At 30.9% G+C, this 27721-nt stretch overlaps 1 protein-coding gene across 2 annotated transcripts in view; it reads right to left on the bottom strand.

Moving 5' to 3' along the window:
* LOC129944137 (regulating synaptic membrane exocytosis protein 1) overlaps window positions 1-27721 on the bottom strand; it is a 271531-nt gene that overhangs the window by 197237 nt on the left and 46573 nt on the right. The window lies entirely within an intron of this gene.

Here is a 27721-nt window from a genome sequence, read left to right as displayed (position 1 = left end):
TTAAATTTTTAAATTCAAACCTACTTTCAGAAAAAAAGAGACTGAGATGCGACCCACACTGATAACTTTCCATCCCATCTGTCCCATTCTCTTGCTTAAAAGTTTGAAGGTTTTCGTGTTGGGTAAAAAAATAGTCAGTTGAATTTTTCTTCAAAATTTCAAAACTACCAACAATATTTTTCATATAAAGAAAAAGTTTAGTTTGAAAATCTAGTTTGGTAAATAGATTTAAAGTGGAACACTAATTTTTACCAATTTTAGTAGCATTTCTTAAATTTTTACAAATTGGACAAATGAAATTAATTTGAGAGATATAAAGAACAGAACATCAATTTTTACCAAATTTGCGTACTATTTCTTGTAGGTTTTATTTTTTTTTATGAAAAAACGAACTGTTGGATTTTAATAAAAAAAAACTAATGCATATCGAAAACAATATTTTCTGTGAAATAAAAAAGTATGAAGACAATATTTTTAACTTCCCATAGGAAGTTTTTGTAATCTATCCGATTTATCCCATTTAACGGTTTTTATAAATCAAAAAAACTGAAAAAAATGTATCACCTCCAAAATTTTACGAGTAAAATATGATTTCATCTCCAAAACAATTTTGTGCAACGAAAAATAATGTTTTTTGACATTTGATAAAATTTTGAGAAAAATCGAATTGATAATTTTTTTTATAAAAAATAAAAATCTAAAAAAACATTACTCAAAGTTGTTAAAAATTGAATATCGATTCAAAAATCTTTTCAAAATCTTAAAATTTAGGCTTTAAACTTACTTAATCTTATAAGAAATATTTTTTTCAACATTCTGAAAAATGTTGAGAAAAACCAAATTGACAGTTTTTAAAAAAAATCGAATTGACGGGTTTTTTATAAAAAAAATAAAAAACCGAAAAAAAAATTAACAAAAGTTGGTAAAAATTGATTTTCGACTCAAATATCTTTTCAAAAATTTGAGATAATAGCTTCTTACTAATTTTTACTTATAAGAAATATTGTTTTTAACATTAGGACAAATTTTGAGAAAAATCGAATTGACAGTTTCTTTACAAAAAATAAAAACCTAAACAAAAAATGTATAAAAGTTGGTAAACATTGATTTTCGACTCAAACATCATTTCAAAAATCGTAGATATTGGCTTTAAACTACTTTCATCTTTCAAAAAATATTTTTGTTAACATTCGATAAAATCTTGAAAAAAAATCAAATTTACAAAAAATAAAAATATTGTTTTCGTTATTCAGTAATTTTTATATAAAAATCCAACACTCCGTTTTTTCATAAAAATCTACAAAAAATAGTACGCAAATTTGGTAAAAAATGATACGAGTACGAGATAGACAAAAGGAATATGAAGTTATCAGTGTGATTCGCACCCCAACCTCTTTTTTTATTTAATTTGTATCTTTAATTCAATTGCAAATTAAAGAATAAAATATTTTTTGTCGAGAAATTCAAGACGTTAAAACAATCATAAGTATATACAGTTTTGGAAATAATAATACAAACAAGTGTCGTCATCATTTTCGATACACAATATTTTTGTTAGCGATTAACTCTTTTGTCGTTAATGTTTCTATACTTTAATCGTACCTAACAATGCTCTCAAATGGCAAAATGTTTATGTGGACACAACTTTTTGTGTTCGCTTAGCGGTAAAAAATTCAAGACCAATGATGACTTCGTATGAAAAAAAAATAATAGATACAACCTAATTTAACTATTATTCTAACGTAAGGATCAATTTTTTTTTTGTATGCAAATAGGCGTTTTGAGTTTGTTTATTAGTTTGTGAAATGTTTTATATTCGATAATCAACAAAATGTTTAAAAGTCATCTATAATTTTAATAAATATGGGAAGTAATGAAAAAAGTGAAACAAACTGGAAAAACGATGGTTGAAATTTAAAAAAAGTTAAACTGTTCTAAGAAAAAATTATTTGAAACTTTAAATTCACGCCTAAAGAAGAAACAAGATGAAAAAAATGTAAAATTCTTCGCGTTTGGCTACACTATTGATAAGAATATGTAAGAAGAAACCATTTTGTTCTTTAAGAGGACCCAAAAATGAATTAAACGGATCAGTGACAACTAAAAAAATAAGAAACCAATTTATAGAAGCAAGTCTTCCTGGTAGAAGTGCACGAAAACTGTCATTTTTTAACCAAGCAAAACAATATACAAAGACTTCCCTTTGCAAACAAACACTTGCACCGTTCTTATTGAAATAATTTTGTATGTGAGAAGTCCAAAAAACAAGAAGTGTAACTCAATATACACAAAGAAAACAGTGAAGCAATGTGTTGGGGAACTAAATTAAGTTATGCCACCTTTAATTGAAGAGGAGGTGCCAATCAAATAGGAGTTCATGCAGTATAATGACGCGAAGCTCCCCTCTAAATTGGCTAACAAATACCTACAACAAAACGAAATCAATGTTATGAAATGGACATGACAATCGCCCGGCTTAAACCCAACTGAGCACTTATGGAGCATCCTAAAGCTAAGGAATGGAGATTGTAAAACCAAACAGAAAGACGAGTTGTGGTCGAAAATTTAAAAAGAATGGTACTACATACCCTTAGTGACATAAAGTGAATCAAAAGAGAAATCGGACATAAGCATTCTTTTTCAAAAAGCCATCAAAAAGGTCCATCGATTGTTTTGTAAACATGCGTTCGTATAGTTCATATACTCGTATAACCAAAATCAAATGATTCATTTTAAATTTTCTCTCAAATTATTATTAAAAATAATAACAATTTTATAATCAAAAAAGAAATTGGACAAAATAAGAACAATCACAATATTGTTATAAAAAGCAAAGAATGGAAAGCTAGTACTTCGTTGGTTAACTCTCTTTAAAAAAGTAGGAATTTTCTAACATTCGAAATAAATAAAATTTACTCTCGTCAGAGAAAAAAACAGAATTCCAAAATGACAAATCCTTTCTTCAAATACGCCATTTTTAAACCTTCATCAAATTTATTTCGTGATATAAGGAGCAAAAAGATGTGTGTCCTCATTCTTTTTTGATCAATTGTATGCCGAATTAATGAATTAAATGTGGCAAACAGTGGAGGCAGTTATTAATAGAAAGAGTGCTACTAAAAAATACTTAAAGAATTTGAAATACTTTCACCGTTAAGTTACTTATTCTTACAAAAAAAGTGCCTTTAAGCAATAAATTATTAAAAATCTATTTGTATAGTTTTTATTTTCCTACACTTCACAAATACATTTTTATGTGTTAAAAAGAATGAAAACAAAGATTGTTTCTATTATTTTTTCCAGCACCGTAGTTTTGTGTTAATTTTTTGTAAGGAAAATTATTACAATTGAATGTTTCAAAACAACTGTCAAAAACATTTATATCTTTACGTATTTTTTTAAGATGATTTTACTCAAAAATCACTTTTTAACAGTTTTTAGAAATATGTATTTTGGATTTTTCCAAAAACTCTACCAAATTTTAGCAACGACATTTTTTAGAAAGCCAATCAATATTAAAGACAATGAGTAATATGCAAAAAGATGAGTTCAAGCTCTTTACTCACTTTTCTGAAAACTTTCTTAGAGTGGTATGTAAAAAAAATACATAGACCAAGATCTATATCAAGCTGTGAGTTTGAACTCAGTGTAGAGATCGATCTCTCGACGAAAGCTCTATGTGAAAAAGTTCTAGTTTTGATATGCAAAAAGATGAGCAAACGATCGATTGCATGAGATTAATCTCACAAATTGTTAATGGTGGGTTTTATCTTACTCAGTTGATAAACAACTATCAGAATGGCCGAGTTTCTGAATAATTTTGTTACAATACGTGTTTATAAAAATAGAAGATGTCCAATTAGTTAAGATTTTTAAAAATTGTATCGATTTTGTGAAACAGGTGTGCAATTATTGACAGATGAGTTTTTAGGCCAAACCCTGGTAGTGCTTTGACTCATCAAGAAAAAGTGAGGATTTTTTTGCGATATGTAGGAGATCCTGGATTTCAAAGCGTTGTTGGTTAAGACATTGGTGTCAATCAATTACCGATATTTAGGGTGGTACAACAAGTCGCAACAGAAATTGCAAGCCTTGTAACACTTCTGAAGAAATAGAAGAAGCACAAAGGTTACGGAGCAGTAAGCAGGAGTTTGCTTACGCCATTTTTTTTGTCTTGCTTTTAAATTTGGTAACTGTGACTCCTACAGTAAAACTTTATATAGTTTCAGTTCTTTTACTAGAAATTCAATAAGATGGTCAGCATTATTGTTTATAATTACACTTTCATTCGATTTCAGAAGACAGAACTGTAGAGACTGAACTTGTTTTTTTGCATATGAATTTGATTCCAAGTCCGAGTCTGCTCGATCGATCTCACATGCGAGTTCAAGCTCGTCACCTCTGACTCTGAGAACTTTCTCATCTTTTAGCATATGACCCAATAAATGTATTTGTTTGTTTTGTTAAAAAGAATGTTCGTAGGATTTTTTGTTATTAGCACATTTTTTTAATTACTACTAAAAGTAGGTAAACATTGATTTTAGACTCGAATATCTTAACAAAAATTAAAAATAATGCCTTCAAGCTAATTTCATATAATAAAAAATATTGTTATCATTAATACATCATTAAATACATTTTTTGAAAAAAAAATCCAACATTCAGCTTTTGGATAAAACAATAAGAATCTATACAGAAAATAAAATCAGGTTTAAGATAATTCATTTTTATTTCATTATGTTCAATTTTTTTAAATTGTATATGTTAAAAAAATATTTTTTTTTAAACATACTAAAGAAAAACACAAACTAAATTTAATAAGAATCCTTTTTGCACTTTCTCAACATTATTATCTATAAAATACAATTTATTTTATCTTTTCCAATGGAAGCTTAAACTTGAGTTATTTAACAGTTTTTGAGAGGAAGCTTAAGAGGTTCAAAAAATAAATCATCCTAAGAATTACCTAAACCAGTCTAAGCTCAACTTTATCTTGAACCTTATACAAAAAAATATAAGATGAACCAATAATAATCATTATCGATAAGTGGATCCAAACATGAAGTTAATTTATTTAAAACTTGACTTTATGTTTCCTCCTTTCACTTCTCTTTAAATCCAAAAGAATGAACAATGAAACGTGAAACGGAAAAATGAAATATGGCTAAGATACAAATATAAATCAAATGTAGCGCGACCCAAGCTATTATAATATTCGCTTAGAATAGACATCCATATTATAAGTGGGTCAAATTGGAGAAAATTCTTTTTTCTTGTTTTATTTTTCGTTTGAAATATAATGGATCCTTAGAGGCAGTTCATTTTTCAATCTCATTTATAAAATATGCTCAACACTTGAGAATTGGGGGAGAGTATCTACAACAAGTCTAATGTTCGATTGGATAGGCAACCGTAATTAATCTTCGACACCCTAGATTTTCCTATAAGCTTGCAATAGCACAAGACAAAATCCCTTTTATCGAGAGTTGCCGAAGTTGGTTTCTGACTCTCCAACCACTTTTCCTTAAAATCCACGTAATCGTTTGAGAGTTTTTGAAAGACGAATATATAATGAATATTCAAAATTGTTTTGTTTTGGTTATACAGATGAAGGATTCTTGACTTTATTAATCGCTTAAAATTGTATCCTTCCATGAAATGACTAACTTTTGTACATTTGAATGATGCCTTAACTTAACTTTACTGAATTTTTGAAATATATTAAATACCATCATTTGGCAACCCTATATATTTGCTCATATATCTTAACGTATCACATTCGATTTTATGGGTATTTCCTTCCTTATTTTTTTGTTCTTGTGTAGGACGTTGCCATATACGCAACAAGTGGAATTTTATTACATTCTTGTGTCCTGTATCTTAAGCTTTTCTTAGAATAGAATAAAATAAAATAAAATAAAATAGAATGAAATTTAAGCTAGCTCGTGTGTAGACAGACACTACATAACAAAGAACAAAAAATAACAAAAATAAAATAAAGGACCAAAAGGATATATTGTATATTTAACCAAAGTACAGAGTGTAGGCGATGATGTTGCTTTTGACTATGAAAAGAAAAGATACATCGTTAGTAAAGAAATAAATTGCAAGTAAAGCACGAGGAGATCTGAGTTTTGAAATAAAATATATATCTATATGCACTGTGAATGTGTATGTATGTATTTACCTATATATGCACTTACTTAAGACTCTGACTTTTGTATATATGAAGGTTAAGAAAGTAATTCCACATTGAATGCAAGAAAATATAATATAAAGAACTCGATTTATGTCCTGCAAGATGACGTCAGAAAGATGAAGCAACATGTTTTCTTTTATAATCCATGATGAATAGAAATTGCTTAAATTAAAAAGTATATCTTTACATTTTATATACAAAAATCATATTTCATAAAAAACTATTACTTTACAGTACGAGTCAAATTATTATAGTTCAAATATAAGGGTTTTACTTTTATACAAAAAAGATAGGTTTACATCTTCAAAATATTTTTTTTGTGAGTCTGATATCAATTTTTACATAAAAAGAAAGCTGTAAGAGATTAGTGAAAAAATTGCTGCAAGGTCAAATAATTAAAATGTATTAAAAAATATCAATTTTGATGAATTGTTTTTTAAATATTTACGAGCGATTTTTATTATATTTTAAGAACAGTGTCATGTTAAATAATACACACTTAGTTCTTAAGTTTTTTAGAATATTAATAGTTTTTAACAGCAAAATAAAAGTAAAGTATCGAAAATGTTAGCTTACATTTTAGTATTTTAAAGGAAAATATATTTGAAAATAGTTGAATATACAGGGTTTTTCAACCAGGGACAACAAACGACGCCATATTTCCTGCTGCTCTTTTGAAATTTCTCCTTAATAAAGTTCGCCATTTCGAGATGGAAAGATATACGAGCCAACAACGAGTCGAAATTATTAAAAGTTACTACCGAAATTTGGAGTCAGTGGCAACGTTAAGTGCACTACGTCCAATTTATTATCGTCATAATCGTTTTAGCAGATCAACAATTCAGCGTCTAGTGGAAATATTTGAATCCACAGGCAGAGTACAAAATATTCCTGTATCAATAAGCCAAAGAAGTGCCTGTAGTGTCGAAATTATTGCTGCCGCTGAAGCTTCAGTTCAGTGTCGAATTTTATTGAACGATCTTGGCCCTTCAACCTTACAAATTCTAATTGGCGCAAGAACTGAAGTAGATTGACCACCAGAAGGGTTCTATGTTTGTGAATTGCGATGAGCTGCTGAATGGCTTCGTCAATAAAAAAAAAAGCCGTATTGGTCAGGCAGCAATCCTCGCGTACTCCATGAGTCATCATTGCATTCTGAAAAATATACGGTTTAGTGTCGTTTATGAGCCGTCAGCGTCATTTAGCCGTACTTCTTCCATGATGATCAAGACCGGCACGTTACTGTGAATGGGAATATCTACCGTTCAATGTTAACCGAATATTTGTGTTCCCAATTGGATGATATGAACTTGGAAAACACAATCAGTTTGTTGGAAACCCAGTTTAGAGAACGTGTTATCTCGTGAAATGGTCCAGTTACTTGGCCGCTTCGATCGTGCGATTTTACGCCGTTACACTATTTCCTGTGTGGCTACTTCGTACGAATATCGAACTTGAAATTGCAGCAGTATCGGCCGATTTATGCTTTAAAACTGTAGAACATTAGGTTCAGCATCTGGACTTCTGCAAGCGTGTCCGTGGTGACCATGCAAAAGAAATTTAGTTCCATGCATAATGGCATCGAACGAATTTTTACAGATATATAGAGAATTTCATTGATATCCGAAACTGTTTTTGTTTTATTAAACAAAATTTGGTAGCGCCCTTATTAAAAAACCGGATACAATTATTTCATTCTTTGTTTTTTGACTGGCCAATATTTTGCGTTTGATGAAAGTTATATAAAAATAAGTTCAAAAAGAAATTTTGAAGCTATTTTCCTTTAAGAAAACATCCTACTATTTTTTTAAGTATTAAATACGATTTTTATAATATGCAGACATATTTTTCTTTAATGATCAGAAAACATAATTAAATGATTCTTTTTTAAAATTTAAAATATCAAAAATACCGTTTTGTCTTCCTTAATTTTAACAGAATGGAAAGGTATATGAAAAAAAAACTTTGCTCAGTTTAAATCTAAAACTTCTTCCTTCACATATAATCCAAACAGACTTTTTTGGATCCTAGTGCTGAGTTAGGAGTTATTGGCTATTTAAAATATCGCAGACACAAAAAAGTCAGGTATGCGACCCACACTGATAACTTTTTACTGGTTTTAAAGTAATTATTCAATAAGTAAAGCTAAACTATTTTCAGTATACATTTTTAGAAAAAATTGTCAATAAATTGTTGTTACCGCACCAAAAAAATTAAGACAATATTTAATGAAAGATGAAATAAAGGGCTTTACAAAAGGAACGGGTCAGATTTTGATATGCCGTGGCGACCATGTTGTTTCTTTTACTTTCAATCAAAACAGTTTCATTTAATCAATAAAGACAAATCATCAGGGCAAGTAACAGGGTCGAGCAACACGTGCAAATGGCCAAACCAAACGTCGTCAGGTCGAAGAATCATTTTAGCGTTGAGGTCCATTTTGGGATAATTGGGTACGTGAATAAGCAAAATTGCAGAGGTGACATACAGATGGGTACTCAGACGTCTCTCTGAAAACCACTTATTTAGATTCCAGGCACCTTAAAACGGAAATAATTGTCAACATTTTTAATTTAATGGCTTATTTATCAGAAGCACTCTTGGCTTTTCATTTTCGTTTCCGGGCTTACAACCCTCCTCTTCGGATGTGAAACTGAAACGGAAAAATATGATTAGCTTATTAGATTCAAACAGCATTTTACAATAGATAATAAAAAAACCGTGTGGAATTTAATGTTCTTGTCTCACACTTTTTTAATGTTATTTAAACGGACTATACCCTAGTAGAATAGCCAATTGCATTCCTCACCTTAAACAATTTAAACGTAAGACCCCCGCTTCTAGAAATGCTCATCAGTTAACCCTTGAGACCAAATTCGATCGTACTATGAAGTACAGAGATTCATTTTTCTGCCGTACTACGCGAATGTGGAATGCCTTGCCACGCTCTATCTTTCCTTATCATTGCAATTCAAAATCAATGTACACACACACCTCCCATGCAACCCTTCCCTCTTTCCTAATTCTCACACTGTGTCTTGGGCATATTAAAGGTCTACACAAATCTTTTAGTGTTCACATATCATAAAAAAAATATGATACTTATTTATCTACTATACTATTCTTACTTCTACATCTAAAAACGATATGACACGTGTAACTTTGAGAGCACACCTATTCCGCCCATAACTATGTTTCTGTGTAGCTCTTCCAATTTTTAAGTAATTTATCCTGCCCTGCCCTAACTCTAAAGTCTTTTTTTGAGAAATATATCAAATTATAGGACTGGGCACTGATCAAACCACTCACAATCAAAGGAATGAATTAGTATGCCTGTATAAGTTAATTATGACCTGTTGTTCCAGTTATTAGCTATGCCCCAATGCAATCAAACCCACACCTTAAAAACAATATTAATCCTTAGAACATCTGCCTATATAAGATCCTATAATCTTTTTATTCTAAGAAATTATTATTTTACTTGTTGACTTTTTGATAATTCGCATAGCAAAATATTATTATTATCTTCTATACGGTCTAAGGTTTGTTGAATAATACGTTTCGTTTACTTGTATTATGCAAATAACTTAGTTTTGAGCACCCATCCAGAGCATAGTGATTCTATCGTCCTCGTGCCGTATTCAAATTATTTCCACTGAAATCATATTATAAACGCCTACTTAAACATGCCAAAAGCTTCGTCTTCATTTTCTTCTTCTTCTGCACATACAGAGAGGCAGAATGAGATTGAGCATAGGATGAGGGAGGGGCGTGGTGGGGGCGAGGATGGAGGTAGGTAAAATGTTTATCACCTTTTCATAAACATCCTTAATGAAAAGACAAACACCTTAAATAGCTATATCTGTGTAGTAGACAAATGTAAATAACATGAATCTCAAAATTATTTAATTTATCCTGTTTTCTTGTACATTGTACATTTTACACTTGTACTGCTACAGTACAATTTCTTGATTATACAACCAACCATAAGTCCTTTTGCATTGTTTTGGATTCGGGCTAATTCCAATCTGGGCATCTATTGTCTTTAGGAGGTGTGGTGAGCCAATATCCATAACCAAAGATAGTGTCTTGGTTTTCATTTATGGAAATATGAATTTAATTTACGTAGAACATAAATTCTTACATTGCGCGTGCATGTGTATTTCTGTTTTCATATCCTTGACAATATTCTTAATAATATATATGTTTTGTGTGTGAGAGTGTGTGTGTTTGGCTCATGTGTTGTAATAATTTCTCGTAACCTGTGCACATAATTCACATAATAAAAAAGAAAAACACTCGACACATTCAAAGGACACACTATCCTGGATAGATCCTAGGGCCAAGGTACCTTAAATACCAAAAAGAGGAAAACTGTATGTATATTGTTTCACTACCATAACAACCAACCATCTACCTTGACAAATTTATCTCGCCTTTTTGGATGAGATTATGGCGTGTACGGTGGTACTTATGCCTTCATACGCAAAACAGGATACACACTACACACTAAAATGTGACTGAGAGGAGTAAGTTATAAGCTCGTGCATTGTATACCATCATATGAGTCCTTTTTGCCTAAACACGAAATTTATTACATATACAATGCCATGTTTATTAAAGGTTATGTCTATCCTCATATAATTGGCAACTTATTAGACAAGCTCTCTAGGTTTTGGTTTTTGTTAGAATATTTTATGACCTCCTCTTACTGGAAATGAATCCTGATACGGTGTACTTTTACTCAGCTCTTTCAAAAACATGAAATTCATGAAAGACAATTTATACAAATACTAAAGATTGTTGAAAACTAAACACTTCAACATATTACTAGTAATGGTAAACTATACCTGTTCCTGTCACTTTTGTATATTTTTGTGGTTTTTGTATGCAGTTTTCCTGGAAATATCGAAAATCATCACGTCACATGCAAGAATCCCAGCAACACAACAACACATGCGTCATTCGTCATTCTATTTTCAAAAAGTATCTTTTTGTTATTAAATTCTATGTAATTGAAATTTCTGAAAATTTTAGTTTATCGTTAAATTTTTGCATAACATGATCAACATCAGAAAGAGGAATTAACAAAGTTCACAGAAACACAAAAAACAATAAATCCCCCTACTTATAAGTTTAATTCCCAAAAATTATACCTGCCTAGTGCCTACCAGCATTTTGGAAAAAAATCAATATGGATATAAATAAACTATAAATAGTGATGCATAAATAAAAAAAACGTTAATTACGCTTTTGTTAATCTTAAGCTACGGGAATTAAAAGTATTGGTGAATAAATGAATTGCAATAAAATTAAATTATTATAGGGGAATGTGGTGCTAAATCACAAAAAGATTCTGTTTAATTTCGAAATTCAATTAAAAGCCTAAAGCTGTCTATGGTAACCTGCTTCCTCTCATATTATTTTTCACATAAGAAGTTTTATTCCTTGAAAATTACAATTTTCCTGATATAAAATTAGCGATGCTACATCGCTGACAAAAAAAGCTTAGATTGGTAAATTAAGTAGGGAGAGTATGGGAGTCCCTCTTTTTAAAATCTCGCTTTCAAAAAAAAAAACCAAAACGGTTTTAAAATCCCGTCTTCTAAAATACCGATTTTTAAAATCCCGTCTTTTAAAATCGCGCGATTTTTTAAAATCAAACAACTTGTTTAGATTTTGATCAGGATAATCAAAAACGGGATTGTAAGAAACGGGATTACAAAAAGAGGGATTATTAAAAATCGGGATTATAAAAAGCATGATTTTAAAAAACGATATTTTAAAATCGGGATTTTACGGCACGTTAATATAAAAACCGAGATATCGAACCCAACCCAAATAAATAGTTATTAGAACATTAGCATCAGTTAAACATAAGTTTTTTAAGGTAAATCATCGATTTCTTAAACCAATTTTTGAGAAACAACTTTTTTCCAGTTAAATCCATTATTGATTAAGACCTTATAATGGTAAATCTTGGGTTAATTGGTTTTCCCACAAAAATGTTTAAATTTCGGATTTTTGGAGTTTTTCTGATAATTTTTTGAAGATATCCATAAAATATCAAAAGAATTTTTCTGAATCAAAACTATTTTTTCACAAAAGGGCTTACCTTTTTTATAAAACTTTCAGTGGTTCTGGTTCAAGTTCAATGGGTTGTTATAACTTGTTCTAAAATTAACGACTCAAACTATGTATTTCTCTTTTATCATTTTAGGTCACATGCGTTTTTGAAAATTAAGGAGCTGTAAAAATCATCGATTGAAGATGCCTCAAACTCAAATAAACAATTCCTTCTAGCTCTAATCGGTAAGTCATAGTTTAAGCATATGGTTAACCTCCTAAATTGTAAGAAATTGAATATTTTTCAATACTTTAAAGTACTCCCTTAAGTTTCTGGATAATCTTTGTTGACCGAAATACGCTTTGGCCAAGATAAAACTTAAATCTCTAGTTAATATTGATTTTAGTCTAAATTATCATAGATTTGTTTGGTAAATATCATTTTATTAAAGACTCAGTTCTTGAAACTTCGAGGAAATTCCTGAAATTTTGTAGCAGACATTATGAAAAGAAAGTCTTGTAATTTGTGGGCAGATCTGCAGGTTTTAAAATTTAAATGGTGCTTAGGACATTTCAAGGAAGATGTGAATTCTGGAGATTATAAGGTATTTATCTTGAAACTACCAATGGGGGGCTTAAAATATCGAGATAGACCGATAGGTGGAATGGCAAAAAAACAAATTTTTGATTTCTGCGTTTTTCATCAGAGTTTCTTTGCGTTATTCAAACAAATTCAAAATTCTCAGCACTTGAAATCATATTTCTTGAGAAAATAAAATGTTCGACTGGCTTGTACGAACTTACTCATGTATCGAAAGAGTCTGTTTTATAATATTTCTTGTATTTTAAGATTTAAAAATGTACCTGAAAAAAAAGTTTTTTTTTTACTTACCATAGGATATTATTGTAATGGGTCCGATTTGTCAAATTAAAAATTTTAACATTTCTTGACGTTTCAAGGTCCCTAGAGTCGAAATAAAAGATTTTTAAAAAGATGTAGGTATGTCCGTACATCCGTACGTTCGTGACGTTTTTTTCGTCTTCCATAGCTCAAGACCCAGGAGAGATATCGACTTCAAATAAATTTGTTATACAGATAATAAGGCAGAAAGATGCGAAAAGGGCTCTCAAAAAAATTGAGTGCGTGGTTGTTTTACCATAGCAGTTTAAAAAAAAGGTGAAAAATTTTGGTTAACCCTAAATATCTTCCGAACCAATGACGCTAGAGACTTGAATTAAATTTTACATTATAAATTGTAACGTTATTCCAAATCAGTATATTTTTGGAAAAAAATCTAATCAACAGTTTTTTTTATAAATCAAAAAAACGAAAAAAAAACTGTCACCTCCAAAATTTTACGAATACAAAATGATTTTATCTCCAAAACAGTTTTGTGCAACGAAAAAAAACGTTTTGAACATTAGGTAACATTTTGAGAAAAATCGAATTGACAGTTTTTTTTATAAAAAATAAAAATCTAAGAAAGTTGGTAAAAATTGGATTTCGACTCAAATATCTTTGCAAACTTTGAGATATTGGCTTTAAGCTAACTTTATCTTTAAAAAAATATTGTTTTCAACATTCAATAAAATTTTAAGAAAAATCGAATTGACAGTTTTTTTACAAAAAAAAACCTAACAAAAAAACAGTACTAAAACTTAGTAAAAATATACTTTCGACTCAAATAGCTTTTCAAAAATTAAAAATATTGTCTTCAAAACTTTTTTATTTCACAGAAAATATTGTCTTCGATATTGAGTAGTTTTTTTTTTTTTATAAAAATTCAACAGCCTACAAAAAATAGAACTCAAATTTGTTAAAAATTGATGTTCGGTTTTTGACATCTCTCAAATTAATTTCATTCTTCTATTCATTGGTAAAAATTTTATTTTTAAAATTTTTAAGAATTATTTAACTGACAACTTTTCAACCCAACACAAAAACCAACAAACTTTTAAGCAAGACAAATTGATAGACGGGATGGGAAGTTATTAGTGTGGGTCTGTTTATTAGTTCTCGAATAAAATCAAAAACAAAATAACGGTTCTATGACGGTACCCTTTTGGAGAAATACAAAAAAGATATTATTTTGAAAAAGGCCAATTAAGAAAAAAAAATTAGAGATGTTTAAAAAAAATCCAACGGTTGGTTGTTGAGAAAATCGAATTTTCGATTTTTCGATTTTTGGCCAAAAAGTTTGAATGGAGACTGCTTTCAATGTTAGTCTCAATAACCACCTAATGCGAATCGGTTCAAAACCAAATTTCCAAATATGAAGTCAATCGACTTAATGGCTTGAACTGTAGGAGGCCGGACAGACAGACAGATGGGCGGATTTGGGAGACCTACTTTTACCGACTTTTCTTTTATCGTAGTGTCATGTTTGATTAAAGTCTCGAGATCAAAATTTTTTAGGATTGCAAGACTTGCAATATTGTTCCTATAAATTTGTCAAATTTGCTACAGTTTGTGCAAAAATGTCAAACAAAAATGTTTATAAAGGAACATAAACATAAAACATTATCTACCATGGCATCGTAAGATCGTCTAAAATAGTGTAGAAATATTAATTTAATTTTAGCGGAGTTTTCGGAATTTCTCTTGTTTGCCCGGAAACCAGTTCGAAAGGGTGCTAATGTTTAAAATCGGTATAGATGTTCTGAACCTATAATTTTTCTAACTTTTAAATATAGTTTTATATTTTTGTAACTAAGTTAACTATCGTTTAATCGAAGATTAACAATGGAGCTATAGAACCATGACTAACCCTTGATAACATAATGGTCATGTTTTTAAGTCATAGATGAAACATCTCTTAAACTTAGATTTCAAACTTTTCAAACATTTAATAAATTCTAAATCTCAAGATAATATTGGTATATCACATATTTTTCTAAAAGATCATAAATTTGCTCAGAAAATCTTGACTATTTCTGAAAAATCCCTTAAAATTAAAAAGTTCGTCTAATAAAGTAAGATCACAATATAGAAGACCAAACTTTTAAACCATGACACTTCTTTTCGTCAAGTTCTTGCTAATATATTAAAATTTAGTTTTAAACCTTTTTCTGTGTGTTGTTAATTTTATAAAAAAGTTTTAAAAGTAGCTTAAATACATTAAGGTTTTGTAATTCAATTATTAAACATTACAAATTTCTTTTAACTTTCTTATTTTCACACAACGTTCTTTAAAATAGTTAAAATATCGATATTTTCCTCTTAATTTAATAAATTTAAACAAAATATTTCAAAGAGACTAAAACTGCTGTACTTTTTAGTTTTTTGTCATGTTTGATGCTATGAAATATGTATGTACAATCAATAATTGTCTTTGTGCAGAAATCTATTTAAAAAAGAGGCTGGGATGCGACCCACACTGATAACTTCCCATTCCGTCTGTCGATTTGTCTTCCTTAAAAGTTTGTCTATATGTATTTTTACAAAATTTGCGCACTATTTTTTGTAGATTTTATTTTTTATGAAAAAAACGGACTGTTGGATTTTTATATAAAAATTACTGAATATTGAAAACAATATTTTCTATGAAATAAAATAAGTTTGAAGGAAATACTTTTAATTTTTGAAAAGCTATTTGAGCCGAAAGTAAATTTTTACCAAGTTTTAGTATTGTTTTTTTTTAGAGTTTTATTTTTTGTACAAAAACTGCCAATTCGAATTTTTTCAAAAATTTACCAAATGTTGAAAACAATATTTCTTATAAGATAAAATTAGTTTGAAGCCCATACTTAAAATTTTTGAAGAGATATTTGAGTCGAAAATCAATTTTTACCAACTTTTATACATTTTTTTTCAGGTTTTTATTTTTTGTAACAAAACTGTCAATTCGATTTTTCTCAAAATTTGTCCTAATGTGGAAAACAATATTTCTTATAAGAAAAAATTAGTTAGAACCTATTATCTCAAAGTTTTTAAAAGATATTTGAGTCGAAAATCATTTTTTACGAACTTTTGTTAATTTTTTTTTCGGTTTTTAATTTTTTGTACAAAAACTGTCAAATCGATTTTTTTCAAACTTTAACTGAATATTGACAACAAGATGTTTTGAAAGATAAAAATAAATTAAAGCCAATATCTCAAAGTTTTGAAAAGATATTTGAGTCATCAAATTTCAATTTTTTTCAATTTTTACCAACTTTTATAATTTTTTTTTAGGTTTTTATTTTTTGTAAAAAAAACTGTCAATTAGATTTTTCTCAAAATTTTATCAGATGTCAAAAAGATTATTCTTCGTTGCACAAAATAGTTTTAGAGATGAAATCATTTTTGAGTCGTAAAATTTTGGAGGTGACAAATTTTTTTTTTCAGTTTTATTGATTTATAAAAAAAACCGTTATATTGATTTTTTTCAAAAAATATACCTGTTTGGTATCACGTTACAATATATTATATAAAATTTAATTCAAGTCTCTAGCGTTTTTGGTTCGTAAGATATTTAAGGTTAACCAAAATTTTCACCTTTTTTTCAAACTGCTATGGTGAAAAAACCATCCACGCAATTTTCCTGAGAGCCCTTTCTGCATCTTTCTGCCTTATTATCTGTACAACAAAATTTATTTGAAGTCAATATCTCTTCTGGTTCTTGAGCTATGGACGACGAAAAAAACGTCGCGAACGTACGGACGTACGGACGTACGGACGTACGGACGTACAAACGTACGTACACACGCACGCACAGACATCTTTCTAAAAATCTTTTATTTCGACTCTAGGGACCTTGAAACGTCGAGAAATGTCAAAATTTTCAATTTGACAAATCGGACCCATTACAATAACTTCCTATGGGAAGTTAATAAACCGAGGTTCCCACAAACTGCTCTCAAGATTATTTTATCCTTCCTTGACGACAAAAACCTATGACATTTCGTGTTCAGATGCCTTGAAGTATCCAATTCGTACAAAATTTTATAAAATAATAACATCAACTTCATATGACCTTCCTGTTGTATTAATTTTTGTTTTCCACAAAATCCTTAAAGTAGCCCCCAAATACTTTTCTCCACTTGCCACAATTCGTCGTCGTCATCGTCACCATAACCACACCATACAATAGGTACAAATAGGTACATAGGTAACGTAGGAAGAAGGTACACCTACACTCCATCTCAATCATCATAATAATGAACAATAGGCACGTTTGCGAGCTCCCACTTGTATGGTTCATTATTATTCATTGTTCCGTTACCAGGACATAAATTGTCCTTTATTACATGTGTTCATAAATTCTGAAAATTTTTCTTTCAAAGAACTCAAAAAAAACACAAAACAACAATTTTTCCTTTTTTCATTTTGTGAAATACAAAAACAAATTAAATAACAAAATTTCTGAGTGATAATTAAATTAAGCCAATTGAAAGCATTCATTTTCCCAAATCGCTTATTATACTCAAAAAACCACGGAACCATTTATACAAAAAAAAAACAGAAATCCTTAAATGAAGGAACACAATTACAAGGCAAAGCAAGTACACATATTATTATTTTATCCATCGACAATTAAGTCCAATTAATTGAAGGGAATCGTCAGTTAAGTATTTGGGAGAAAAATAAATGAAATAATTTATATTTATTTTTATATTGATACTTATTAATCATATCGATTGGTATTTTTTTCTTCTTATCCTTGCAGTCACCGTAATATAGTCAAGTCATATATTACCTATACATATGCAGATAGAATGATGTATGTAGGTTTGTATATTAATACAAAAAACCACACATATTATAATTTGGTTTTATTTAACCGTCAGTAGCTGTTGTTGGTTTGCTGGTAGCTTTATTCAGAAATATTTTTCAATTTCAATTATTTTATCGATTCTACGGCAGAACCGCGGCCTGAAAAGGTAGTCATATGTTAAAGAAGGACGCACGAGGAGGAAGAGTTGAAATAATATATTGCAAAAAAGGTATTCCGTTCGGGTAATACATTGTTTTTTTTTTTTGTGTAGCGTTTTAATTTTAATGAAAGGACTCAAGGATTTTATACCTTTTTCATAATAAAGACTAAAAATATAATAATGAATGTTTGAAAACTGTCTGTTTTGTTAATGATTTTATAATAATAATTAAAAGTTCAATTGGAATCGACATAGACGTAAAGTTATGTGGGTGGACAATAGAAGTATCACAATATCAAGAGGAAAATAATGTAAAATGTTCATAAAAAATTAAACATAATTGAAACAATGGCGTTAAATGTAATTATTATTCTAAAATAATATTTAATATTAGTATAAAAATAATTTCATTAATTTATAATGTTCGACATTATTCATAGATATAAGCTAATAAGTGGAAAGGTATAATATAAATTAATTTTATGAATTAATTATTTACTATTATTATAGGACTCATGTAGATTGGTATATATTTTATTTGCTTAGTAAATATTTTGAATAAATTATAAGTGTTATTTACATAAAACAACAACGATGTGAGGTGTAAATTAATTACTTTTTTAGTTTTTCTTAAAACAATATTTATATCATTTGAAAGAATAGTGCAGAGCTCAACGTCAACACTAGAGGCACTTTCTTTCAGAAGTCTGTCCAATCACTAGCAAATGCTGATGACATTGACATAATCGGAAAAACTCAACAGGGAGTGGTTAACTCGCCGATCTTATTCAGAATTTACCCCAGTGATCTGATAGCAAGTCTGACTCTGGCAATAGTGTACAGAACGGCTCCAAAAATTGGGGTTATCAAGACACTTTAGCAGGGTCACTTTGACAAGATTCAGAAATATCAGTACTTGTATTTCGACAGACTTATGAGTGCTGATCTGGCCAGAGCTGGGGGAGCTTTTACCCTGACAAAACGGTTGTTTTTTAGCAACCGTCTTGATAGAAGGGTGAAGGTGATTTGCTACATGGCCCTTATCCGATTGATGATTGCCAATGGGTGCCCGGTGTGGTTCAACGTTGCCCCATCTCAAATGGAAAAGATTCGGGTGTTTGAGAGACAATGTCCTTGGACTACACAAAATACCAGAGTCGAAGTATAAACATTACTATTCCAACCAGGTTATTTAATGGCTATAAACGCCAACAGAGCCAAAATAAACAGAATAGATAACTTCTTGCTGAAGCTTGGTTGGGGTCACATTGCGAGAGCGATGTCGTCGACTAACAGCTTAATTTTTACCCCAACAATGAGTACTACGAAAGTGCACGTTTAAGTGGCAACATTCGGCCCGAAGCTTTTCTCTATTAAGACAATCGAGGGTTGATACAGGATAGGGAGGCGGTTCCGCTAATCTACCACGTCAGCCGTAAGACTGTAGATAGGCGACTCCTTTGAAGTCGAGACGTCCTCTCAATGGACGGAGCCGAGTGCCTTCGGTTCAGTAGGAATGTTTCCGATAGGGACCGAAAAGATAGGGTGAGGCAGGAGAACCAGTTTTGGTGGCTTCAAATTGAGAATGTCATTTAAAGTTGTCTAGGGCGTTGTTCTTAGACCGAAAGGCAGTAGATATAAGATAATGGAATAACTTAGAGCACCCGCAGAGGGCCAGTAAGATATTTTGTAAGTTTTTGAAATTTAAGCTGTTTTTTTTAAAAGAATTTTTGCCTAGCTTTAAGTTAGCTTTAATATTTTGATTTAAAAAAAAAAAGAACTCAGCGTGATATCTATGGGTTTTTTGTGAGTATTGAGGCAGAGGGCAACAATGGGTTTAACCCAAAACGTCACCATCGACAGACGTGAATTTAAGGAAGTTAGGACTTCGTCTTCCTAGCCTCCGCTATGAACGCCAGCGCTGAGATCAAACGATGAATGACTCCTGCTAACCGCTGTTTCTTTGAGCTAAGAAAGAAACTAAATAGCAAAACGCATAGAAGGAGAGTGGATGAGAAGATGGAACGACGAGGTGTACCACAAACGTAGACCTATACAAAAGGGCAAAAGTACAACGACTAAGATAGCTGGGTCATGTAGAGCGCATGGAAACCAATGCTTCGGACCGGAAAGTCTTCGAATCTACACCTACAGGATAGAGCAGTAGAGGAAGACTACAAATAAGGTGGCGCGCACAAATGGAAAGTAAACTTACCCAACTTCGAGCGCGAATCTGGAGAAATCTAGTTAGGGAACGAGCTAGATGGAGAGGCTTGTTGGGTGAGGCCTTCACACAGGACTGTAGCGCTACCCTAATTAAGTAATTAAGTTACATCATTTCATGTACCTTTTACTTTACTGATGGTATTTTAAGCAGTTGTCAGTAAAGTTTTTAATTACTTGGCACTTTTTGCTTAGCAAACTTCGACTTTTATGTTTCAAATCGTCCAATATTTTTATTGCTAGTTTAAATCAATTAAATAATATTTCCCAAAAAGAAAATAGATGTTGTCAAGTCACATGAACAATATCTATCTGGAGGTAACGTCTGTAAAATGTCTAATTCATACTTTCGTATACACAGCTCGAACCATAGCTCGAAAAAATGTATGTCATCGATCTTTAGTTAAGAAAATCGGTTAACACAACTCCATAGATTTGACAAGACCTGCAAACTAATTATATTTATACAATTTTACTCAAGTGTCCATATCAATGAATTGGAAGTCACAATTCGATAATGTTAAAAGAGGTGGATAAATGTTAAATGTCGGGATAACTAAGTAATGTGAATAACAACAGAGAATAATCCTACATGCCGCATTGTTTACCAAACCCCAGGATTTACAATTTCTTTGATCTTTCGATTTAGGCATTCTAAAATCAACACAGCACCGGATTTTACTAAACGACTTAGTTTTTATTGATTTCAATTTTTAGTCAACACAAAAATTTCAGCTGGTCGATCGAGATACGGATTTTCATGGGCTACTATTAAAAACCTTTTAGGACTAAGAAAATCCGAGAATGATAGTTGAAAAGGGTTTTAGACTGGGGAAAATAAACAATCATAATTTTGCGAAAAAAAATGTCCTAATCGTTTTATTTCTCGGAGAGGTGATTGTAATTGGCCGTCAAAGTTCCGTGATATAACACCTTTTGAATGTTTGCTTCAAGGCCACGTTTAACATGCCTCGTGGACATTCCTCTATTACACTACACTGAAACAAACACCAATTGAAAGAAATAGTCCGTTTTAGTCATCAAAGAAAATTCTCATATTGGAAGATGCTAATGGCGTAGGACTGTCATGTATGTTAGAGGTCTTGTGTTTAAGCATTCTGCCTCTTGCAAGAAATTGACAAATTATTCTTCATGAAAGAGCTTTCTAAAATTAGGCAATCGAATTTAGCATAAGAACTGTATGAGTTGAAAGTCTCTAGGCCCATGATTTTATGCGAGCTGTTACGCCAACTAGTAGTACCCGTGGCCTGATGGTTAGTGCGTTGGACTGTCATGCAAGGGGCCTAAGGTTCAATCCCTGCCTGTGCCACCTTAATTTAAAAAAAAAAAATAATTTTCGCGGGTACTGCCTCTTGCGAGGAATTGACAAATACTTCAAGAGTAATTCTTGTCATGAAAAAGTGCTTTCTCAAAATAGCCGTTAGGATTCGGCCTTAAATTGTAGGTCCCTTCCATTCCTGACAACAGTACTCGCACACAGGAATGGTTGAGAGTTGTAAGTCACTAGGCCCTGGTTCACAACGGACAGTTGCGCCACCCCATTTGATTTGATTTGTTACGCCAACTAATCTTGTTTAGTAATAAATAAGTTGAATGAAAAAATATCAATATATTTTAATAAATCTAATCAATATTACTCAATGACATCCATGCCATAAACCCTTCCAAAAAGTCAATATTTATTCAAAAATGGTGGGTATGTTGTGGGTGTGTTGTTTTTTGAGACTATAAACTAAAAATTGAACCTAATACAAAAACACTCAATCAATAAACATATCTCATCATGAAGTCTTCGAAGGTCAATCTTATTGAATGATAGTACCTTATCAACCATATTAGACATCATGACAGTTATTGTTGGAGGTTTAAGGTCCAAACTGTTTCAAAGCTGTATGAAGAACAACTTGTGCACTGACACCACCATTGAGATCGACCATAGGATAAAATTCACTTTCCAAGTTTTCAATTCAATATTTTTTCAATAATTCAATAATTTTCACCGATGATGTACGATAAAATTGAAAACTTTATTAAATATTTTGACAATTTTATGTCAGAGATATACCTATGTCAGCCGCTGATCACGTTTTATTCAGATTTAAAATTAATTTAAAGAAAATACAAGTGTGATAGTTTAGTTTAGTTTTTGTAATTCATTCACAAGTACTTTCATTAACTATGTCAAAAATCTTAAAATGCTCTTTAGTCAATGTAAAAGTACTTAAGCTTCTCGGTGGTGGGAGGATCATTCTGATTGCCTTTTTTTTCTAAACATCACTGTCAAACACACTTAAGCCCGCACTTATGTCAAACTCGAACTCTTTGAAGGAATTCACATCACATAAATATTTAACACGCGGAAATGACATTCATTGGCTTTTTATGAGAAGTCTGTTCGTTCGTGTAATTGTCCTACTTACAACAAGCAAATCTCAGGATTCCAGGATTCAAAACAAATATAAGAACATAGCACCAGGTGCACACGAGTAATATGAGTATGTAGGACGTAGGCATATACAAAAGAAAAATTTTGTCTTTTTAGCCTATCTAAATTCCTTCAACTAACATGAGTTAAAGGAGGCATACATATGTGTATGTACCTATGTATTCAAAAGGATAAAGCTCCTACAATGAGACTACTGACTGACAGCGTAAATCTTTAGTAACTTTGAAAAAAAAGTCCTTTGACAATAAAAAAAGAAAAACGTTTCGAAGAATTTTCAAATTTATTTCTAAATTACCCGCAGGTTTAACTTTCACACAACAAAAGAAATATAAATCCTTTTTATAAAACAACAAAAAAAAAATTCACATTTACTCGTACATGTAAACCATCATCTGCGCCTATGTAAATATAGATATATATGTATGAATGAATATATGTAAAATTATATTATCAGCTGGTTTGCTGATGCGGAAAAGCCCATATACGAGTATGTACGAGGTATGGTAAGGACCTATGTGCGCTTTATGCCTACACGAGTGTATAAGATAATGAGCTCATTTTCATTTGGTTTATTTCAAATGGAACATTAGTTTACATATATATATGTATGCAGGAGCAGAGCAAGGATGACAGAGCAGAGATATGAAAGCCTAAATGAAATGCGTATTTACAAGGAAACCAAATGAGAATAAAAAGGAAATAGGCATGTTGCAATAAAAAAAATTAAGGAAGGGAAAATGTCATATCTTTCATAAAAGGTAAATTTATGTAAATAAGAAAGCATCACAGACAGTGTTTTAAGAATTCAGTTAAAGTTTTGCATATATTCGGGGAATCAAGGAAGGCTCTATCTACATATATATCGATTTTGGCTTTTTTTACTCTACCAAACTCAAAATATTTGGCAACTTAAAAATACCATTGTTTTAGGTAGGAATAGCTTCAGATACCTTTCCACCTATTATGGCATTGGTGTTATCTGGAGTGAAAAAGAATATCTCTCGAATATGGTAGACTTTTAAAAATCAACAACTTCAAATGTACGTGATCCTCAAAATGCTATTTTTAGCTTAATGATAAACTTTTGTTCTCTTATCTTGAAATAAAAATCTATTATGAATATATTAGTGGTATTAAAACGGAATTTTGTGTTCCTTAAAGAATTTTTAATCGCTTTCATATACATATTATAAGACATCATAGGTCACATTACAAGCTTAAATAAATAATCAATAATTTCCCTTTGGGTATTGTTCGTAATAAGCCAATATTTCAACTTTAAAATATATGCAAGCTCAAGCTTTCTATTGAGATATCTGGTTTAGTTTTTTATTTTCTGCAAAAAATCTTTTTTTAATAATTTAAAAGTTATTAATAATTCTATTTTTCATGAAGTTCTTGAAGATAACTAAGCTGCAAAACAGTTTTTACAAAATTTTTAAAAGGCTATTTATCAGTTTTCAACAACCTTCATATAATTCGTCGTGTGAGAACGGAATAAGTCCACTTTTTTCGAATTTGACTTTTTGATGCAGATGTTATCTTTAGACGTAGACAATTCTTCTAAGTCGAAAAAACAAAAAAATTATTTTGGTTGTCGAAGTTACAGGAGGTGATGAGTCATAAGTTTGAACTTATTAAATTTCGTGTACATTTTTTAGTTATAGATTATTCAAGATTTTCTCGGAATTATTTCTTGTAATGGAAAACTAATTATTTTTAATTCAGCTTTGACAGGTCACTAGGAAAGCGTTTTGGAATTTCCCCAATTTCTGTTAATGTAAGATTTTACTTCTTTTAAGGCGAAGTTGCGTTATTTATACTTAACCCTATTAAAAGGGTAATAAAACCCTTCTATTGGATACATAATTTTTTTTTTCAGAGAATTGTTTATTTTTACCAAAAAGTAAATATTTGGCAAACAGGGAGTCATAAACATATTGGGGTCATTAGGAAAACCCACTAACTTTATGAAAGTAAAAAAAAGGTATGTGTTTTACAACTGTGCGAAAAAGTGTGCGGAGCGCGAAAAACTTGTGCTATAAATATCAATTTTGTTTGGTTTGGTCTTTAATATTAGAGAGTAAACTATTTTGAGTCTTAAAGTGACGTGGATTTTTTCTAACAAAATTTTCTTTTAGGAAAGAAATTTGTAATTTCTCCCAGAAATTTTTAGTGACACCAGCAACAGTGATGTACCATCTGCAATTAAGGGAGCAAGAAATAAGGAGAAAACAATTATATAAGCAAGAAGCCCAAAGGTTACACCGCTTACGCTGTAAGCCCTATGGGGTAATGGATGCAAAATCTAATACTGGCCGTCATTGTTCTTGCAAGCTAAGTTATACGAGAAACATAGACACAGAACAAAAAAAAGAAATACTGCAGAATGTTTAGAATGGTCGGCCAAAGAATGAGCAGGGCACAAATCTTATGGGACTTATAGAATGCATACCAGTGGATCGAAGACGGCCTCGGTCAGGCACTGAAAACCCAGCAGCACGACTACATTCCTTTGGTTACAACATAAATGGTGTCAAATATTGTTAAAACATCATCACTTGTGGGTGCAGGCAGAACACCTGTAGATCAGCGTGGGCAACATGATGTCCATGCAAACAGGTTACCGAACAGTGTGCTTGTTGCCACGAATGATCACATACGATCCTTCCCCTTAAAAGAATCACACTACAGCAGCAATCATATTCAGTATTTGGAGGCATCACTGAATAGCAAGATAATGTATGAACTTTTCTGCACCAAGTATCCTGAACACACCGATGTCGTGGAGTAGGTACGATTTTTATTGGAAGCACTTCCATACTAATTTCTCGTACAGATTTGGGAAGCCACAGATTGACGTCTGTTCAAAATGCGAGGAACTAAGTAACTGCTAAACGTGAGGTGGCCGTAGAGAAAATGATTCAGCCCAGGCGAGCAAAAAAGTTTAACAATAAACAACAAAAAAATGCTGGCTTTATGTGTTTATTGTTTTTGACTACATGCAGAACCTGCCTTTTCAGAAGATTCCAGTGCAAGAAATGTTTTATTATATTTTGCGTCCATGATATGAAGACGAACATTGAGGACTACGTACCATGAAGGCATAGCAAAGCGAGGACCTGATGTCGTTTGGAGTCTGCTGCAAAGGGTATTCAAAATGTATTTAGTGATGCGTGTGGAGGTCAAAACAACACGCTAGTAAGATTCTTCCTGCTACTAGTTTCATTGGGCTGTTTTAAGGTTATTCATCAGTATTTCCTGTACGGGGTCACAATGACACTGCTCATCAAATATTACCGAGGCAGCATAAGACCTTGTTTTGCTGAATGGCAATTTTTACTTGCGACATATAGGAACTATATGGCAAGTTTTGCATTCGTAAAAAATTTCGAACTCAATGTTTTAATCAAACATGATATTACGATGGTAAAGAAGTCGAAAAAATAAGGGTCCCGCGATTCCGTCCGGTCGGTTTTGTCTGTCTGTCCACGCTCCTACATTCTAAAGCATTGGGTCGATTGAGTTCAAACTTTTAAGTTAAGGTTTTGAGCAGATTCGCGTTAGGCGTTTTTTTCCTTTTTTTATTTAAGATCAAAACTAACAGACCATACAATTTTCTTGGTCAAAAAACGAAAATTAAAATTTTCCCAAAAAGAAACCGATAGATTTTTTTTTAATTTTCTCTAAAACCTTATTTTTAATTTTTTCTTCCTTTAGTAAGAAAAACATATTTTTGTATTGCTCCGAAAAGGTAAAGCTCATAGAACCGTTATTTTGTTTTTTTTTAATTTTCTCAGCAACTTATAAACTGATTTCAATAAATTTTTTTTAATAAGCTCTTATATTGCCTTAATAATGTTTGATCATCAAAAATGCAATTTTTTATTGTTTGTTTTTCAAAAAAAAAAATTGAAAAATCAGGGGTTTTTTGATTTATAAAATGGCATTTAAATATTTGAAAACAATCTTATTTTTCGGTTAAAATGTTGAATCTTAAAATAGTGTAAAATGTATTTTCTAAAAGAACCACATTTTCAACTTATGTATACACAGTATACATGTATAGGTGTTACGTACAACCTCTACAACCATTGCTTACATACTTATCACTTCATAACCAAAATCCAAAACGTAGAAGAGCCTGACTGTAAACGACACATGAATAGCAATTTCTTGTACTTTAACGAAAAAAATATACTGAACGTAATAACTCCATGTCTGCGCTAAAAACTTGTAGGAAAGAAGGAATGTGATTGGATTGTAGTAAGTACATTCTACCTACTAATAACATTCCTTCATTATCATCATAAACATAGCTGAGCATGCCAATGAACTGTTCTTTATTCGTTTTACACACCAACCTAACTACACAGTACACAACCAATAGGCGATCAACTTACAATCTAAACACACGTGTTTTGCCTCTTTCTTTTCTTCAGATAATATATTTTCCATCCTGGTTCTTCTAATATGAAATTAAAATAAAATCATCCAAGGGAAAAAGCTTTGAACGAACTAGTTGAATTCACAAACAATTGTGTTCGTTAAGTATGCTTACAAGTATTTTTCGTTTCCGGGGATGAGTTGTCCTAGGATAAGTTGTGTCTTGGGATGAATCGCGGGTTTTTTTTTGACAAATCAAATGCCATTTATATCTTCGAAGACAAACTTATTTTACAGGTATATTTTAAAATCTTATATATGTAGGTACTTTTTTAAACAGACTTTGGCATACAGGAGCAAGTTCGTGCGACCCAATCGTGCATTTTATTTTTTTTACAAATTTTAAGTTAGTAATATAGTTTTTAATTTTGTATAAATTAATTTACTTCAAAAGGAGATTAAATGAATACATATTGTTATTATAAAATGATTTAATGTTTGCATTTGTCATTTTTCGTTAAATC

Source organism: Eupeodes corollae, chromosome 2 (genome assembly GCF_945859685.1).
Source record: "Eupeodes corollae chromosome 2, idEupCoro1.1, whole genome shotgun sequence".
NCBI lineage: Eukaryota > Metazoa > Arthropoda > Insecta > Diptera > Syrphidae > Eupeodes > Eupeodes corollae.
Note: the sequence above shows the minus strand (reverse complement) of the source record. Positions and strands in the feature narration are given on the sequence as shown.